Source organism: Ambystoma mexicanum, chromosome 1q (genome assembly GCF_040938575.1).
Source record: "Ambystoma mexicanum isolate Mex_15411 chromosome 1q, UKY_AmexF1_1, whole genome shotgun sequence".
Lineage (NCBI taxonomy): Eukaryota > Metazoa > Chordata > Amphibia > Caudata > Ambystomatidae > Ambystoma > Ambystoma mexicanum.
The window spans coordinates 1,306,498,398-1,306,519,279 of record NC_090922.1 but is presented as its reverse complement, the minus strand read 5'-3'; positions in this window follow the sequence as shown (position 1 = coordinate 1,306,519,279).

Here is a 20,882-nt window from a genome sequence, read left to right as displayed (position 1 = left end):
CCTATCATATCATATCTTTGATGTAACTGTGGCTATCACATTCCAGCTGAACATGGCAGGGGGACGGCGCCTGTAGGATGTGTCCACCCAGAGTACACGTGACAATGGTCCTCATTAAGACCCCGGCGGTAGCCGTCCCTGTAAAACCGGCACAGCTGCTGCCGGAGTCATTTTATTCCGCCACAAAGCATTGGAGACTTACCAGGGCATTACAGCCGCGGCGGTCCCGGCAGTTCCCCATTGCCAGGCACCGGAAAAAATTACTCCACATTCCCATTCAAGTCCTATTGGACTCAATGGGAATGGGGAGGATGAATGCACCGGCACTGTGTGAAACAGTGCCGGTGAATCCGTAAAGGTCTGCGAGCGGGTGCTTTTCCGTCTGCCAGGTCAGATCTGGCAGGCGGAAAGGCACCCGCTCGCAGAACTCAGAGTATGCCGGTCTGGTCAAAACAGTGCCGCTAGCTTACCGGCACCATTGTTTTCCACAGGAATCATTCATTTTGTCAGAGATGGAGGATTCTTATTCATTTTGTGAGATAAGCGGCAGAGCCGATCTTACTGTTTTGCAACTGACGTCGCTGAGCTCATTTTAGCCTTAAACATATACTGGCCCGTTATTAAATCTCCCAATGTTATCTTTTTTTTGCACATGTTGAGCATATCATACAGCAACATCAAAGACGTCTTGCTCCTTCACACTTTAAAAAGATCCCCCAGCTTTTAACAATTTCACAAACACTTAAAATACTCCAAAATCAGCAGTTTTTGAAAAAACACAGTAAAACAGTGGTTGTTGCAAGAAAGGCCTTTTATATTTTTTAAACAAAAATAGTCACCATATGTGGCAGCAGAGATGGACAGATGAGCCAGAGAGGGACCGGTGAGCCAGAGAGGGAACAGTGGGCCAGAAAGCAGAGAGGGGGTGCCGGGCAGAAAGCAGAGAGGGTGGGCCAGGCCAGAAGGTGAGCTTTGAGCCATAAAAAGAGGGAGTGCTGGGCCCGTAGGGAGCAAGTGGCAAATTTAAATAAGAATGTGTGGGGGAAGAGCATGAAACACTGAGAGAAAAGTTTCAAGATGGAGAAAGAATGAAGGACTGTATACTGCAGGAGGAACTGAACTGGAGAGCGTAAGAAAGGTGGGGGGGGCATGGGGGGGTATGATGGATAATTAGTGTCAGCGGTGTTGGTGAGTGTGGGCGTGTCCGCAATGGAGAACAAAGAAAGGAAATATTTGCACTATTACAAATGATAATCAATAAAGGTATTAATATACAATAGACTCCTACAAAACACCATAAAAGTATAGCAAAACAAACACTGTTCAGTCAAGCCAGGGACAACTGAGGCCATTAACTTGATCGCAGAAACTACATACAAAAAGGTGCAACTAATGATAATCTGGCTCTTTCGCTTTACACAAAATACCACTTTTTTTGCAACCTAGTTCTCTAGCACTCTCCCATCAATAAAAAAAATGTGAAACAAAAATGCTGCCTCAAATACAAATTTGTGCCACAACATTTGCATTTTTTATGTCGTAAAATGTTCCATTTCATGCTTGAAAATCTTTGAGGGTCTTAATGAAATTGAATTGCTCCCACAGGAAATATAGATCTACAAAGAGCAGACTTGAAGATTATCGTGGGTCTGGAAGCCAAAGAGCCGGTGAGGCCTGTTGTGTGGGCTTTGCTTTGAAGTGCTTATGGGCCATCAAAATTAAAGCCCCAACATTAGCAGTTTCCAAGAGGTGTGGCATTTGTGCACCTGAAACAGTCACTGAAGGTGAACTTGCTACATGGACCCTATTTTCCGTGATTTGCTGCCTACTGGGCAGCCCTTATCTATATATAAGTTGTACATCACAGCTCCAAGGAAAATACCACACAATGCATATGCAATTGACAGCATGGCAGGCTGACACCACCTTAAAACACCAAAGGCCGCTTCTGCTGCTACCCCCTTGCCTCGGAGTCTTTCTTTAAACGGAGACTTCCCCGTGGGAGAGATAATATCCGGATTTATATTCTGTAAACCAGACACAGATATACAAATACGGTCAGCTCGGTCTAAATACGGATGGGTGGTAACTCTAATAATACTAGTCTCCGCAAATCAGAAGCTGCCAGTTCTCTTTTCCTGGTTTGTTTTCTCAGTCATGACTGTGCCTCCAGGCAGAGTCGGCGGCTTATCAGGTGTCCCTCATCTTGCTACCACAAGGGGGCATTGGAGCGCTTTATCTTGTAACTCAATCACACACTTGAATGAGCTCCAGCAAAACAGGAAAAGTTTAATTCCTTGATGGAAGGACACTTATATTGTTTGCTCGTATCATGTGCTTACATTTTTAAAGAAACGATAGAGCACCCAAAGAAAGTGTTTTTCTATTCAGGATATGGTCTGAAAGTCCCTAGCCCGAGCTTGGAAGGACGCCGAGGGATACCGCCTCCAGAACACGTGTGTTTTTATTGTCCACAGCACCACAGGCCGGATTCAAGGAAGCCTCGTCCCCTTAGCGTTCTGCAGCTCTGTCGGTGATTGTCCCTGAAGGAAGATTCCACCAGCGAGGAAAGGACAAGCCTGCCACCCAGCGGAGAGAGGCAACATTGCAGGCACATCCTCCAACCCTGTTAAGCCACTTGAAGGCCTGTCTCCCAGAACAATGACAGGACGGCTGCCAGCCTTCCTGGAACCAGCATTCACCCGTGTATCAGATCTCACTCCCAAGGAGCAGGGCTGGGCCACTCCTGCAGCATCTAGGATGCACATTTTCCTAGAATCAATATATTCGAAAATACTGGAAAGTAATGGCAAAGCAGATTGCTTTAATGAGACTTTAGAGATATTACAAATGTTTACCTTTGGAATTTACAATTCCTTAGCACATGCCAAATTCGTAGCTAGTGAGCATCAGTTATGGTCCATACTTTGTCCAGTAATTAACAATTGCTCGCTTTATACATCTGGGCATGCTCTCAGAGCATTACTTTATCATCCATTAGAGCAACACTCTGGCCAGCCTCGCCTGGCATCGCAAAATGTTCCCATAAATCAAATATAACTTCTTAGCAACTACGTTGCCCATGTTCTACAATATTTAAAAGGGAGCACTAAAGGAAACTTGATATCTTGCGAGGCAGGTCAGAAGAGTACACATTACAGTCCACCATCCAAACCCATTGATGTCAAAGACAGGGGAGGAAGCACTTTATTTCTATATTTTTTATTAGAAGTGCTTTAACAACCTCTATACAGAGGCACGTATGGGTGACAGGGTAGTCCCATGATTGATTGGCTTACAGTGGCAAAGAGATGCAAAGATATATATATATATATATATTTAGGAAAGTCCATTTGAGCCAAGTCAAACATTCCACAACGCCACCTAGTAGCCATCGCTGGAAATTCACCTCCAATTCCGAGACACAACAGCAAGGCATTGTGCGTATGCACATTCACTTAAATGTGGTTGTGGAATGTGTGACTTGGATCAAATGGACTTTCCTACTTTGGAATTTCTGATGAAAGGTTTTTTTTTTTTCAAACCTTTTTGAACCCACCATAACTTTCTTGTTATATTACATAGTCTACAGTAGCAGCTACGTAGCTATGGTTACGTTGCTCAACCCATAGGAAGAGCACCTTTTGGGCAGCTTATAACTTGCCCCCCCCCGCCCGAACGAATCCTCACCAAATTTTGCAACAAAAAAAAAAGTATATAGGCCAGAGTAATCATGCAAAGTTTGGTGAGGTTTCGGCAACGGGGGTGGGGTACGGGGGTTGGTTCACACAATGTGTGGTTTTTCCCGGTATCCAGTTAAATTTTCGAAAATGCATTTTAACATGCCAAAATCTCGGAACAAAAATGCAGAAAAAAAATGTCAAATAGTTTTATTTTATTTTATATGTTTTATGTTTGTTTTGTTAGTAGGAAAAAAGTGTCAATAAAAAAATGGGGGATTGGGGGGTGAAGACCCCCATTAAAAAAATAAAATAAAACAAAAACTCTTAGAATTTTTTTTAGCCATTTTTGTGTTGAAAAAATGGCATTTCGAAATGTGACGTTCGAAAATGTAACTATAAACCGTTTTTCCCATAGACGCAATGGAAAAACAATTTTGCTCACGTCTACAGCCCAAACCGCTGGACAGATTTCCACCAAAATTGCGGCAGGAGTGGCAGCTTGGTCCTGAAAGCATGCTTTTGTAAATCTGGTGTAAATCCGTCCAGTATTATTATTATTATTTTTTTTAATTACCAGAAATTAGGCCAAAACGAATCAGTGTTATCTGGGCCCAGACCATGGACTCACTTCCCTGTCCGGTCCGCGGATGGACCTCCAATTGGTCTAGGTGGCGGTGCAAGGTCCACAGATATCAGATCGGCCAGCTTATTGGATGGTGAAGAGCGTGACGTGCGGAAGAGTTTTGGTAACGACTGCCATGTTGGATTGGCAAACATGCACCAGTGTCCACGGACATCGGGGTGGAAGCATATTTAAAAACACAACATTGTACTTGTCAAACTAATGAAACAATCTCTGGGGTGATGAGGATGTGATGGGGTATGGCCTTAAAAAGCCAAAAAATTGGCAAGTTTCCTCTCGCAAGTTCGCAAACAGCCCGGGGCAGCCCTGTAATGTTCACGAACATCTTGCAGACGACATTTTGTTTGTAGGGGGGTGGGAGCGTTTCATTAGTTCACCATGTATGATATGTACTTGTTATGTAGTTAATTGTGTTGGGGTCAGTGGCTAGATTCTGAATATGTGCACTGGGCACAATGAGTAAAGTAGTATTGTGTGTATTGTAATTATAGGAAATGTAGTAGAAGTAAGGCCAGAATGATCATAGTAACAATATGTGTAAAGTGATTGTTCATAAGTGGGAGTATAAAGTGTTTGTAATATGAGGTATTATACAACTGAGTCATTAGGAAAAAAGAACCCTACTGGATAAAAAAAAACTAAATACAAATATTACAAATAGTTGCAGGTAAACCGTTTGAAACATATAAGGGTATTGTTAAATATTGGTGTGCAGTAACATATGTGTTGAGAAGGATTTCTGAACTCCGACCTGGAGGGGCAGAGGTTCAGAAGGCCAACCTAGTTTCTTGGAGCAGGGTAACCTCCGGACAAGCCAGACCAATCAAGTTATCTTTGGCAGGCGGTCAAGACTATTGGCCTCATTACACGGACAGCGGTAAGGGTTTACCGGTACCGGTATTTTACCGGTACCGGTAAAACCTTACCGCCTTACTACGAGGTCCCTTTGCGGGTTGGGGAATTTAACGCCTGCTTTTTGCAGGCGTTAAAAACCAACCCGCAAAGGGACCAGGGAGCTAATTACGGTACCACAATTTGCGGTGCCATAATTAGCACCTTCCCCATTCCCATTATGCCCTATGGGGCAAAAATGGGAATGGGGAAGGGCAATGGGGGAAGGGGCAATTACCGCCCCACCAACCTTGGAATAGGGCGGTAATTCCCCTTTCCACCAAGGTGGTGCCGGTATTTTACCGGCATGGACCAAGGTGCTAATAGCACCTTGGTCCACTGCCGTCTGTGTAATGAGGCCCTAAGTCTCAGGAGAGGTGAGGGTGACTGAAGGACCTCAATGAGCACACAGAGCAAGGACACTTAGAAATTACTCCAGACAGGTGTTCTATCAAAAATATAGACACATTTATTACAAGGCCTTTGTAACATAGACCATAGCAAAAGAATCACAGTATCACTCAGTAAACCAATACATCACACTCAATACAATATTACACAAGACCATGGGGGTCTAAAGGGGTGACTGCACGAAATATATCGACAACCTAGAGGGGACGGAAACAGGCAGTGCAGGTAATCTTTAGGCCCAGTTCAACATCAATAATACACCTAACTAAGAGGCAGTCCAATCCCTACGAAGAGAGGAGCCTTGTGCTCAATTGTACATGCACAAGGTTGTGCCAATGGGTGGAATAGGGTCTCTTTAAGGGTCTTTGGCAACTCAGGAAGGTGGATGAGGCGATGCAGAACAAGTTCCCACTATTCAAGAAGGACCTCCACTTGAAGGAAGAGGAAGTTCGAGAGTACGGTATGGAGTCGCTATTTCGCAATAGCTGTGGACAGGAGAGGGGCCCCCAGGGGCCACTCGTGCGTAAAAATGGGCTCTTGCGCTAGAGGCCACCGGTTGGGGTAAGGAGTACTCACCGGTCCCTGACGCAAGCAGACCCAAACTTCACCAGTTCAGTCCACTTCGCTGGCATGTTCGAATGCAGCAAAAAGGACATCTCGGCACCTTTCAGTTCCTGAGATACAGAGATGATTCCCAAACTGGACAGTGGCGATTTCTCCGCTCCGGGAGGACAAATCGATCCAGTTTCACTGCGGCAGGCTTCAGGGGTGAGAGGGTCACAAATGCAGCGAACTTGCACAGGTCGTTGCCACGGCACGGCAACACGGTAACCGTGCTTACTCGGGTCCTGGTGCACTCGTCTCACTTCAGACCTGGGAATGCCAAGTGTACGAAATTCGGTGTGAGGGTGCCGTGGACAGAGAGATAGCAGTATACCAAGTTTCAAAGACCTCTTTGAAACGGCGGCGGTGACAGAGCAAAGCAACTGGGTAAGCTGGTCAGTCCACTGTTTGGCCCAGGGACACTTCCGAGAAAGCAGGGTTTGATGAAGGTGCCGAGAATAGTTGGTCCCACTATTCCAATGGGTCAAAGCGTCTTCGCAGACCTACTAGGATGACCAGATGCAGAGGGGTACAACAGCACAGCAGGCTCAGGGTGCCAAACCTTCCAGGAGGTCACCAGCGGTTCCTCGACTCAGCTTCGTAGTTGTAGGATACTTGGATCCTATCCTTTGTTCAGTGAGAACTCAGGAGATCGACCTGGTAGTGGTGTTTTAGCCTCCTTGCATCCAAAGTTCTCTTCTCGCCAAAACAGGGAGGACCCAATGGGAGATCTGCTCACAAACTCCATACGTGGACCAATCACGGACCACAGTGGTCCCAGGCATTCATGACACTCCAGACTCTCTGGCACCCAGGATGTGTATTGGAATCAGACTTTCCAGCCCACATCCTGGAGGCACATACACAAGGCATGCAGAAGCCTGCGAAAGCATTGGGATTCATGGGAAAGTGCATGACCAAATAAGGACTGGCCCGGGTCGACTCGACCTGGGGAAGGTGAAGGGGCAGGATGGCCAAACGACAGGACAAAGAACCTTGTGGCATGGCCATTTTGGAGGCAGGGCACCTATTTGTGCCAAACACGGTTAACATGGCAGGAAAGGGGTAAAAAGAATGAGAAGAGATAGCTTCCACCAGTCCTGTCCATGACACATCTGCACAGTTCATAAAAAGTCCAGCGAGAGTATCTAGGGCCTTTGGAAATTACTGTAGACCCAAGTGTGCTGTATGGTAAAATACATTGCACACTTGTTACATGTTGCACAAAAGCTACAACATGAGGAAAGGACTAAGGGAAACAAAGTCTCCCAGTACCGACTGTCTTAAGGGCATGTCAGTTTCCCCATAAAAAGTGAGCAAAGTCGATCAATGGTGTCTAAACAGCAGCAAAAAGTTTGGGGGTTGACACATGGAAGGAAAATGACATACAGTTTTGAAATCTTTCCCAACACTATGCATTGGCCCATGGCACTAATCTTACCCTTACATACCCCCTCCCCATTTATTATCAATGTCAGTTGGCAGCTGTGATGGTGTGCTCGCAAGGGGTCAGGGTGAATGGAGATGCTGAAGGTGTGGTGCACCCTCTGCACCAGAAAGGTATTTTATGGACTATAACTATTGTGGAAATGGATACTGCAGTGCTGGTGTCTGCAGACTCTCCTTTGAAGAGCTTGTTCTTGCAATGAACATATATATGAGACCATTGAATGTTGTCCCAGGCCTATTGTGTTTACCCCATAAGCTGAGGAGCAGCGAGGGCCCACTACGCGTCTTGTGTTATTACCCCCAACTCCCAACTTTGCTGGGTTGTTTGTCCAAAGACTACTGACATATTGTAGGTAGTGTTGGCAATAAAAGGCAGTGGAGTTTACTGCACAATTACATATATCATAATAAAGTTTTATTCATAACATTGTACATAAAAAACATCAAAAAGTCCCTATTGGCAAAAGGGCCAGTGGGTGTCCCCCTGGCCGTTGCCTCCTTTTCCCATGACTGTGCGACAACATTCGTTGTACTAGCACTCTTTTTTGTGTTCATCTTTCATTTTTTAATTCTTATTTTTTGCGGGTTGGGTGAAAAAGTACAGGTCTTCTGCGATCATAGAACGGCTCCTTTACGCTCTGTTTGGAGTGGTGTGCGAATTGGAGACCCTTGATGGTAGGGCTCCTTTTATTTGCTTATTGTGGCCTTGGGCCATTCATTGGGTGGTGGCCTTGACACCCTTGTCGGCCACCTGGTGCCGAATGTTTAGCAAATTATGAGTTACCCCCGTCCTGCTATGCCGCACTTCCTTCTCTTCCTTTCTTGTTCTGCAAAGTGACACCTGGGTACTTTTGGCACCATGGTGTGAGATCCTCACTTGCCTTTTGGTTCACCCAGTGGCCCCTTTTTTAATGTGGCTAAAGGAAAGGGGGGTTAATAAAACAGGAACAAAGGGGGGATAACTACTGTTGGTGTACTGTACTTATTGTGCTGTACTAATATTGCACAGCTTCAGCCCCGCTGTACTCGTCATTTGGGTCCCCACAGCTCCCGCCTATGTTCCCGCGCCTTCTAGCTACATATGGTGCCCTTATTTCACGGTGCTGGCCCTTGTTGGGAGTCCTCCTCTTACTTTTACCCAGAAGCTGAAGGTGTGCAGAGGAATGGTACTTTGTAGGCAGCCTTGTTGTTTGCTTTAAGGATGAAATTGAAGATCCTTTTATAATCAACAAGGATGTCCAGCCCATGGAAACACACTATCTGCAGTCGTTTGATGACAAACTACTTTTCTTCACGATACATTTGATGTTGCTGCTACAACGGTGTGCTAGGGAAATGCTTCTTATAGGTCAGAGCAGGGGGCACATTACTATTGACATATAGTTAAGTATGTGCCTTTGTGCACCGTGGATAACGTTATTTGTGAAAGAAAAATGTAATTGTATTGTAAACAAGCGTGTTGATAGCAGTAACATGGAAGGTAAAATTGTGATATGTGGTTTACTTTAAATATTTGGTTGTTTTTATATTGCACTATTTGCAAGTAACACTGTTGATGTGGCATGTGTTTCCAGAAACGAAACTGACTCTGGCACGGTCTGAACACTACGGGGGTAATTCATAGAATTTTGCGCACAAGTGGCGCACGCGGCTAGTGCACAGTGTGTGCGTGCGTATGTCTGCGCCAGCCGCGTGCGCTAAAATCGATTTCCGCGCACAGCGTATTCATGTATTTTAGCCTCCAAAACCAGCTGTGGCGCAGAGTGGCGCAGCGACCCTGCAGCAGCGCCAGTTATGCCCCCAAGAACGCCCTCGCGCAAGGAAAAGCCATCAAAATCCCCATTCCAGCGCAAAGTGCTGCGCTAACCCTGGACCAGTTTACAGAGCTGCCAAACAGCAAGAGGGGAACGTGTATTACTGGGGTTCGTGTGAAGTTTCACACGCGATAGGCCCTGTGTGAGCGGGGTACGTGTATAACTGGGGTTCGCGTGAAGTCTCACACGCGATTGGATCCGGGTAGGTGTATTTTGAGGGAGCGCAGGAAGTTTCACACGCGAAAGGGCCTGTGCAAGTGGGGTATGTGTATAACTGGGGTTTGCGGGAAGTTTCACACACGATTGGAGCAGGGTACGTGTATTACAGGGGTTCGTGGGAAGTTTCACACGCGAAAGGGCCTGTGCAAGTGGGGTATGTGTATAACTGGGGTTCGCGGGAAGTTTCACACGCGATTGGAGCAGGGTACGTGTATTACAGGGGTTCGCGGGAAGTCTCACACATGATTGGATCCGGGTACGTGTATTTCGGGGGTGCGCAGGAAGTTTGACACGCGAAAGGGCCTGTGCGAGTGGGTATTTGTATAACTGGGGTTTGCGGGAAGTTTCACACGCGATTGGAGCAGGGTACGTGTGTTTCGGGGGTGCGCAGGAAGTTTCACATGCGAAAGGGCCTGTGCGAGTGGGGTATTTGTATAACTGGGGTTTGCGGGAAGTTTCACACGTGAAAGGGCCTGTGCGAGTGGGGTACGTGTATAACTGGGGTTCGCGGGAAGTTTCACACGCGATTGGCCCTGTGCGAGTGGGATACGTGTATAACTGGGGTTTGCGGGAAGTTTCACACGCGAAAGGGCCTGTGCGAGTGGGGTATGTATATTACTGGGGTTCGTGTGAAGTTTCACACGCAAAAGGGCCTGTGCGAGTGGGGTACGTGTATTACTGGGGTTCACGTGAAGTTTCACACGTGAAAGGGCCCGTGCGAGTGGGGTACATGTATTACTGGGGTTTGCGGGAAGTTTCACACGCGAAAGGGCCTGTGCGAGTGGGGTACGTGTATTACTGGGGTTTGCGGGAAGTTTCACACGCGAATGGGCATGTGCGAGTGGGGTACGTGTATTACTGGGGTTCGTGGGAAGTTTCACACGCGAAAGGGCCTGTGCAAGTGGGGTACGTGTATAACTGGGGTTCGCGGGAAGTTTCACACGTGATTGGAGCAGGGTACGTGTATTACAGGGGTTTGCGGGAAGTCTCACACGTGATTGGATCCGGGTACATGTATTTCGGGAGTGCTCAGGAAGTTTCACATGCGAAAGGGCCTGTGTGAGTGGGGTATTTGTATAACTGGGGTTTGCGGGAAGTTTCACACGCGATTGGAGCAGGGTACGTGTATTACGGGGGTTCGCGGGAAGTTTCACACGTGAAAGGGCCTGTGCGAGTGGGGTACGTGTATAACTGGGGTTCGTGGGAAGTTTCACACACGATTTGCCCTGTGTGAGTGGGATACGTGTATAACTGGGGTTCGCTGGAAGTTTCACATGCCAAAGGGCCTGTGCGAGTGGGGTATGTGTATTACTGGGGTTCGTGTGAAGTTTCACACGTAAAAGGGCCTGTGCGAGTGGGGTACGTGTATTACTGGGGTTCACGTGACGTTTCACACGTGAAAGGGCCTGTGCGAGTGGGGTACGTGTATTACTGGGGTTCGCGGGAAGGTTCACACGCGAAAGGGCATGTGCGAGTGGGGTACATGTATTACTGGGGTTTCGGGTGAAGTTTCACACGTGAAAGGGCCTCTGCGAGTGGGATACGTGTATTACTGGGGTTTGCGGGAAGTTTCACAAGCGATTGGCCCTGTGCGAGCAGGGTACGTGTATAACTGGGGTGCGTGGGAAGTTTCACACGCGATTTGAGCAGGGTACGTGTATTGCTGGGGGGCGCAGGAAGTTTCACACACGATTTTGCTGTCAGAGTGGTGTACTGAATTTCGGGGTGCGCGGGGAGTCCTACACGTGAATTGGCAGTGTGGGTCCTCCCAGGTGTTCCCTCTACACCCTCCACGCCCCCTGCAGGCAGCCCACACCACAGGGGACTACCCTGCACGCCTGGTCATGTCCCGCAGGCAGCCCATCTACCATGGGCCTGCCGCCCAGCCAAGCCACATGTCAGCTTGCACTTCTGATCAGCCACTCATGTCCCACTCATGTCCCTTTGCACCTCCACCCCTCAGCAGTCAGGGGCACCTGCCAGCAGGCCCCCACTCATGTCCCCCTGCACCCCCTACCCCCCAGCAGTCAGGGGCACCTGCCAGCAGGCCCCCACTCATGTCCCCCTGCACCCCCACCCCCCCAGCAGTGCAGGGCACCTGCTAGCAGACCCCCTCATGTCCCCCTGTACCCCCACCCCCCAGCAGTGCAGGGCACCTGCCAGCAGGCCCCCACTCATGTCCCACTCATGTCCCCCTGCCCTCAGGTCATGACGATCCTCAATCATGGCCCTTATGGCCAGCCTCCCCAGCCCAAAGACCCAACCAAGTATTGCATCCACCCACATAGAAAAGGCAATTACATGATACAACCCCAATGGCAAGTATGTAATAGAACACATGTCCGTCACACACACACACACACAATGGGTGCAAGTGAATGTGAAAACCCACATCATGAAATGCATGAAACCAATGAGACAATACCACACATCGATGTATGAAGAAAAAAATGTATTAAATACAACATGAATGGAATTAAAATCCAACATACAACAATGGGAATAATAAAAGAAAAGTTGCATGTCCGTAAAAGAATAAAAAACAGGAAATCATAATCCAAAGAAATCCAACAGAAATGGTGTCCAAAGTCACAATCCAACAAAGCAAATCCAAGGGAAAAAAGAAAGTGAAATCCATTGCTCCATGGTGGAAAAAAAAAAAGAGAATAATCCAATGGTGAACTATGTACAGATGAACAATCCAGGGTCCATGAGCCCAACTGATGAAATGAAACCTATCAAAAATACTACCTAATAAAAAACTATGTACAAAAACGTGGTGTATTATCCAAGCGCAACCAAAAAAAAGAAAAAATGAAAGGAAACCTAACACTATACAATGGCGGCGGGCAAGTCCAGCGGCTCACTCTGTGGTGTCCCGGGCCAGGGCTTCATCGAACTCCATGTCTATTTGCCGGAGGCAGGCCTCTGTCCTGGCCCCGAGGTCTCGCAGGGAGGCACTCATGGCCTGTTCCAACTCCCTGCCAGTTGCCTCGAGGCACTCTGCCCGCCTCAAAGCCCGTGCAGAGAGAACTCTGCCCTGACCATGGTGAGCCATGCCTCTTCTGCCTGCCGCCGCTCCGCACCTATCTGCTGGCCCAACCGGTGCCACACGGAAGACACTCCCATTCCTGGGTCCTCCTGCCCTCTGGCCGATGCCTGCCCCTCCAATGTTGTTGGCCCCGAGCCATCATTGCTCCCACCTAGAGCCTGCTCCTGCTGCATGTGCCGTGTCTGATGGTGCCTGCACATCCTGCATCAGCTGGTCTCCAGTTGTGGTGTCCACTCCTGCTGGGCCACCGACTCCCGACTGTTGCAGAGATGTGAGCTCCACCAAGCTAGCTGTGTTGGTCGGGCCAGGTCCACAGGGGGCCCTGGTGGAATATGGGCCGGAAGACAGTGTGGAGAACAACTGGCGCATAGTCTCCACAGAGGAGGAGAGGGCTGCCAGAGTGCATGACACATGTAGGAACCCACCAACCAGGGCCCCTCCCAGCAGTGCCACGTCACGACGCTGCTCTCCGTGATGGCGTGCGTTCTCCGTCCAGGAAGAACGCACATCATCACGAATGACACACGTGCGCAACGCAACACCAACCAGGACAAAGCCCATACGTTCGTGGGACCCCCTCGTCCGCAGGTAGTGGAGAGGCAGATGACATGGCACTCTCCCCTACCTGCTGACAGGCCTGGGACGGGGCCTCCCTGCTGGTGCATGGTGGTGCAGTCACAGGGTCAGGGACAGCGACATGCACAGGCCCCTCCGCAGTGACCTGTGCTGCCTCCTGACCCTGGCCCTGGACTGCACCACTTGCACCAGTGGTACTACCCCCACCAGGCCCCATGTGCGGCTCAGTAGTGGGCTACTCCTCCTCTGTGGAGACCACCAACCTGGATGTCTCCACACCGTCTTCCGCCTTTGGAAGCCCCTGTGGGGGCTCACCCGGCCCTTCCGCCACAGCCGTTGTGGCAGACGCAGCACCAGCCCCCTGGCTCCCGGATGATGGTAATTCCTGGGAAGGTGGCTGGGCCTTGCATCGCCGCCCAGTAGAGGCATCCCCGCCGCTTGGCTCCACAGCGCCATCTCCGCCCTCTTCTTCACTTGACGCTGCATAGAGGGAGACATAGAACACAAGCATCAGGGTACAGTACAAAATACCCTAGACAGGAAGCAATAACACATGAGTGGCACTGTCAAATGTCACTCCCATCCTGTCATTCCACAACACATGGGTGAATGCACACAACACACATGCAGAAACAGTCCCGGCGCATGCAATCAACATCCATGTAGAAGGTCCCCTGTAAACCAAGTTGTTGCCTTCAAAGTCACATGCATCCATGGTGTTTCAAAGTCACACACACACTTCTCAGGCACACACACATGTGCACCATACATGTACATGACATCAGCACCCATTCCTCACCCCCCCTCCATGTCCAGGAACAGAGACAGCCATGCTTTCATGTGTGCATTCCGCATAGAGCTCCCCATGTTGCATTAAAACACATGCACCAACCAAGTGGTTCACACATAACTGGTCTCACATGCATGACCATGATGTCCCTGCACACACACATCCATACATGGCCTATGTCACACATACAGGCAAGCATCAGACTACCAGCACACTGCAACATGCCCTGTGTCACACAGCAATGCTTGGCCACTTACTGCTCAACTCCAGACGATCTGCCTCCGAAAGATCTGGGGGTGGAGCGCTGGGCCTAGACCCTCATCTGGATGTTACTCATGCGTGCCCGGCCCCCCTCCGTGAGGTGATTGGCCTTGTGGAGGGTCCTGGACCTGAAGTCCTCCCAGCGTTTCTTGACGTGCTTGATGTCGTGGGTTGCCACCCCCTCCACGTTGATGGCAACCACTACGTCATCCCAGATCCTCTCCCGTCCTTCCTTGTTGGCGCGTGATGTTCCGAAGAGGGCATCATAATGCCCCAGGACATGCTCCACCAGGACACCAACTTCGGTGGCAGTGAAGCTGGTGGCCCTCTGCCTCTCTGGCTGGGGGTTGGCAGTGGTGCCAGATGGAGATGTGCCCGACATGGCAACCCCAGAGGCAGGAGTGGGTGGGCAACTGGGTCCTGGGGCTGGGCTGTGGAGCGATGGTATCCCAGTCGGGAGTCTTCTGTTCCATCAGAGGTGGACACAGCAACTGGACCCCTGCAGATGGCTGATGTGCAGGCACCAAATAGGGAACATGGGCAGCAGACAGTCAGGCAGCAGCAGATGGCAGGTGGCAGCGTGCTCGGGGCTCTGGGGGGCAGTAATTCGGCCTTCTGGGCAGGAGTGTGGTCTTCCGTGTGTTTTCGCGTGGCCAGCTTGATACGGAGTGATTTTGCACGTGAAAAAATTGCACGTCAGCGTGTATTCCGAGGAAAGGCCCTTAGCGCGTAAGCGTAGCAGCACACGCATGCGATTTCATTGGACCAAAGGCCCTTAGCGCATAAGCGCGTAAGTTACATTACGCGCACGGCTGTTTCCCTCATAGCACGTGATGACAGAGCACACGTGGAAAAACTCCACGTGTGAGTGTCATTGCGTGTAATTGGAGGAAAGGGCCCGCGTACACGCGTATCTGACGTGTACGTGTGGGCCGGTTTAAAAGCTACGTGTAGGATGCCATTTCCTTGTACGTGCTTTTCGTGGAGAGCGAGTGGGTGAAATCTGTACTTTTTGCCGGTTCACACGCAATTACTTCACAGCGTTTGTAGTTCGTACTCCCTGTTACCTCTGACCGCTCTTTTCTGATTTTTGTTGGGCCGGTTTCCTCAAACAGAGTTCACTTCTCCTTTTGTCCCGTCTCCTCAGACAGCATACATTTCTTCTTTTGGCGGGGGTGTTGCCAACGCGCACATATGCTTATTTTTCACGTTCGTATTCCAGGCAGATGGTGAGTTCTGCACGTACTTAGCAACTGTGCTTGCCCCGTGTGTCGCGTTCCCCTTCAGAGGTCATTGTAGGCTGCGTGTATTACGCGTACGCTTATTTTTGTGTTTCTTGGTGCCACAGTGTAGTGCGGGTTCATTTTTTCACGCATGTGGTCTACGAGGGGTTGCGTGCACGTTAATTTTTGATTTTGGGCTGCCTGTGCATTGCGTGACCCATCATCTTCCCCCAGGGGTCACAGACAGCTTTGTTAGAGCACTAGGGTATGAATTCCATCTAGTATCCTACCCCTTTGACTCCCAATTGCCCAGGACAATAGTTTACTGCAACTCCCATACGCACAACAACATCAGTGCCATGGTTGGGAGGCGACCAAGCGGTAAGGGAGGCAAAGGTGGCCAACCTTCAAAAGGTGGGCGTGGTGGGCATGGTAGGGGACATGGTCAGGATTTGCAGGGTGCCCCTATACCCCCATGTGTGGAGGAACAATCAGGGACACCCATGCCCCCCCACCATGGTTGAGGGAAACGTAGCCGACACCATCTCAGCTCAGCCCCTGTTGGACCAGCCCATTGTGGCACCTGACCTGGCACAGGATGACTCCCAGGCTGACTTCCAGGTCAGCAAGTCTAGGCCACGTGTGGCGGTGCAAGTTGTTGTCACCAAGCCACGTGGATCTGGGGCAGCTATGTCATCAGCTGCGCCAAGTATGCAGGGTGGGGAGGCTGCAGGGACAGCTGCAGCTCCATCCGCCCCAGCTCTGACTCTCCTAGCCAGGACAGTGTCAGTCCAGGTCCATCAAACTGACGTTCCCCCTGCCAACATTACCCTGCAACCAATGCCTGCATCAAGACCTATGGTCATTGTGCATTCCCACACACCTACTACCCAGTCCACCGGTGATTCTGCCCCTACTGACCAGAGCGGCGTATGCCACTCTGGCTCCGCTCCACCTTTAAAGAAGAGGAAGAAGGGTGCTCTGGCACGACAGGCTGAGACCCCAGACACGGCTACACACTCCGGCACGTCAAGGAAGCCTTGCTTTAATGACGCGGAACTTGATGCACTTGTGTCCTATGTGTCGGCACATAGCCGCAAAATGTTGGTGACTGCAGGGTGCAAGACCACACCTGGTCAACGTAGGGCACACTGGCAGACCATTGCCGACCGCATAAGTGCCCTTGGATTTGTGAGGCGCACAGCTGATTGCTACAAGCGGTGGAATGACCTGAAACGCAGAGCAAAGAACAAGCTGGCCTCAAATCATGCCGCTACTATGTTGACTGGCAGTGGGTCTCCACAAGAGGACAACAAACTCACTAAACTGTGCTGTTGCCTTTGTGGGCCTTTGTCACAGAGGAACAGATCCAAGGTTTGGGAGAACTTCCTGATTATGATCACTCCGGTGAGTGCCCATGCACGTGTGTGTAATGCATGTGTATGTTGTTTGGGTGACGGGTTCTGATTGAGTGCCAGGTGAGGGTGTGTGTGCCCGAGTGGTATGGGTCACCCATGTGCTTCATCCAAAAAATTCAGCAGCCTTGGATTTGGGTGCGACAGTATCCCTCTGCCCACAGTAGTAATTTAGCGCAACATTACGGCAGTTGCCCTTGAAGTGGCATCTTGCAACAACATTGTTTGTATTTTTCAGTGTTCGTTCAGGCTAATTGTTTCAATTCACCCACTTTTGCTACGCATTCCTCAGCCCTATTGTCACATTTGTGACATGCTTCTGTCATTGATGAACCCCACATTGATCCACATGTGTTACCTTGTTAGGTGAATGATTTGACCATTCAGGCTGAATGAGTATTGGCCTGATCACATACATTTTTGGGGCATGTTTGAATGTGGAACATGATAGTTGTTTCCTGTCATGTTGAAGTGCACAACCATTGATGTGTACATCGGCCTGCAATCACTATTTTTGTACACTGGATGTGTTGCAGTGTGTGGCACATGCGTATTTTGTCACACTATGTAGCATTTTTAATCTCATCATGTCCATCTCACATGGATGGCTAACAGTACTCATTCACTGACATATGGATATACTTGTGGCATGTGTCATATATGTGTATTGGACATGCCACTCACAGGCCAATGTGTGATGGCAGTGCTACCCAGCATGCAGCAAATGTGTTGCTCTTCCATCTTGGTGTCATCAGTGTCTGCCTTTTGCCTCCCCTTCCAACTCAGTGACAGTGCATGCATGGGAGGGTTATAGTCATGTGGGACATGTGTAAATCATGTACTGGTTCTGTAGCTTGTCAGGCCGATTTGTGTGCTATGGTGCTAATGCCTGTTTCCATTTTTTGTCTTTCATGTTTTTGCAGGGGATGACGCACTTGATGCTGTTGAGGTTGAGGAGATGGTGCAGACCCAGGAGGAATCTCAGGCACGACCGGGCACCAGTGGGGGACGTGGTGTGGTGGTCGGTGAGAACGCAATCTTGCTGCAGACCATTCTGTCCAGGGGTGTCTCTGGGGGCACCTCCCCAGACCTCTATTCAGGTGCTGATTCGGATGAGACCTATGTGCCGTCGCAGGTAAGTGTTTCTGGCAGGGATTCGTTTTGTCCAACCCACCTGCACCAGGGGTAGAACCCTCTATGGGGATGTCAGTGTTGGTAAGTCCGCCTTTGGCAGTTACGGATGCAGGGTCACACTCCACAACGTCTGATCCTGTTCCTGGGCCAGCAGATCAGAGGGAGAATGCAGTCCTACAGCCTCAGGCAGTGCCAGCACAGCAAGGCGCAGATCACCTTGCCCCAAACAGGTGTGGTGCCCGCCTACGCGGTGGCCGTACGCCACCAGGCAATACCGTATGGGAACAATCCATGTACGGTATGGCAACCCAACAGGAAGCATCAGTTGAGATGATGGCTCAAGCAATTGAGAGGGTGGCCACTTCCATTGTCCCCCCTGAAAGGCAGATGGAGCAACTACAGCAGGCAACAGACGCCATTTGCCAATCACACAGGGAAGACATGTTGGCGTCCAACAGGGACCGACGGGCGGCACTGGAGACTCTACGCCAATCGATATCAATAGAGTCCCAGGGCCATAGGGAAGCCCTGAGGGTAGAACTCATCACCTCAGGGAGACTCTTGTTGACCTTGAGGCTTCCACTAACTTGAGGACAGAACAGCAGCTGGAGCGGCTCACATGTTCGCTCTCAGCTGAGATGCAGGCAACTCGGAAGGAGATCCGGGCATCACGGCAGGTGCTGCATGGGGATCTCTGCACTATAATCCTCCAGAATGAGACCTTCCACACCCGCATGCTTGCTGCCATGGAGGACCATACCAGGGCTTTGCGTGGGCTGCCTCCCATAGCACCACCACCTCCCGATGCAGCAGCAGAGGGTGATGAGAGTGACAGCAGCAGTTCTCCCACATTGGCATAGCCGTGTAGGCCATGAGCCCATGGAGGTGTTTTTTGCCCCAACATCCACACAGGTGGCTGTTGGTGCGCACCCTGTCCTCGGACCTCCTGGGTGGCCTCCCCCCCCGGCCCCCACATGGCCCTTTTTTGATTTTTGATTTTCTTTTAAAGTGTGTTGCCTTGTGTGGCTCCCGTGGGCATCCACTGTATTCCGGCTGGGCACATGCAGGCTTGTCCTGAGTTTGGGGTAGATGCTTGGGTTCATGAGACACACACCCCTTCTGCTTCCCGTTTCCATGGGCTTGCAAAGGGTGTGCCCAAGTGACAGTGAATTACACAGTGACGTTGGACTCCCATGAGCTGTGTGGGCAGTCTGTAGTCAATACCGTGTATACATTACTAGTGGATATTGTTGTTGTATTGTACACTGCATGGTGTATTGATATGTGCTTGTGCATCCATGTCTTCCTCCTAATTTGCAGGTTCATTCCTCATGTCTTCACAAGGCCGTCTACTTTGGAGATGGAGTTCATGTTGTAAGTAGTGCACTTACACATTTGCGTGGCAGCAACACTGTACAGTTGGAAGGGGTCGAAGTGCTGGCATAATCAGGTTGTAAGACTACCACTACTTTAACTTAGTACTGTCATGTTTTTGCTATGTTTGAGGTTGTCTAGCTGCATTGTATTGTTGGTAAGTATTTGGTTATGTGTGTTAGTTCTACATTGCTGGCAGCATATTGTGTGTGGCCAGTTTCCATTAGGGACACTGTACTTTGTGACACTTGTGTCAGGTTTTGGGGATTGCTTTGTTTGCTCTCACATAGCATGACATTCCATGGTGTGTTGGGTGGTGGTGCTGGGGAGGGGTTGGGTGACATGGCACTGTTGTCATGTTGCAATGGGGTAATGAATTTAGCAGCATAGAAGTGTGTACTTTGATGACACAGCATTGGTGGTGTTTGTATAGGTAGGGATTCGCACAATGTAACACTTCCAGGTGACCAATCTCAGGCTGGTATGATTGTGACAGTTGACTGTCCCTTATGTCATCATCATTGATTGTCAGCTGGTATGTGCCAGGGCTGTGTGCACTCCACAGGGGTGTGATTTTTGGTGAAGTAATTAGCCACCAGCTGCGTACGGGCTGCCTCACCCCATGCCTTTTCCCCTCCCATGCGCAGCAGCCGTGCATGAGGTTGGGGATGTGGGGGCACCACCATGTCCACGGGCAGGCCCCAGCATGTTGCAACATTGTGCAGGACAAATGCTGCCACTATGATCCTGCACACTACTGGGGGAGCGTATAACAGCTGCCCACCAGAACGGTCAAGGGAGCGAAAGCGTGACTTGAGCACTCCGAATGTGTGCTCCACTATGCCCCAGGTTGCAATCTGGGCTGTGTTGTATCTTACCTCGGGTGGCGTGGTGGGGTTCCGAATTGGTGTCATGTGGGTGCTCCGAGGGTAGGCACTGTCCCCTGGGGAGGTGGTGATGGGTATCATTAGTGGTGTTGTGACCTTACTCAGTATCTGACATGCATGCATGTGCTGTGGCATTTATACTCACCGAGCAGCCATGTATCGCCATGCCGCCCAGCTTCTAGATCCCAGTTTAGGGTTGACATTCTGTAAATAAAACTGTTGTGGGTAGACCCTGGATAGTTGGCATATACTGAGGTGATGATTCCCTTGGCATCACATACTACCTGCACGTTGATGGAATGCCAGTGCTTGCGGTTTCTATAGATGTGCTCTGATGCCCTGGGGGGACATAGAGCCACCCCGTAGAAATTCTGGACGGCAGCCTGCCTTTCTGCAGGTGTTCTGGGCAGGTATATGTGCCTGCGGACTGATGGGCATGCAGTCCTGATGGCCAAGA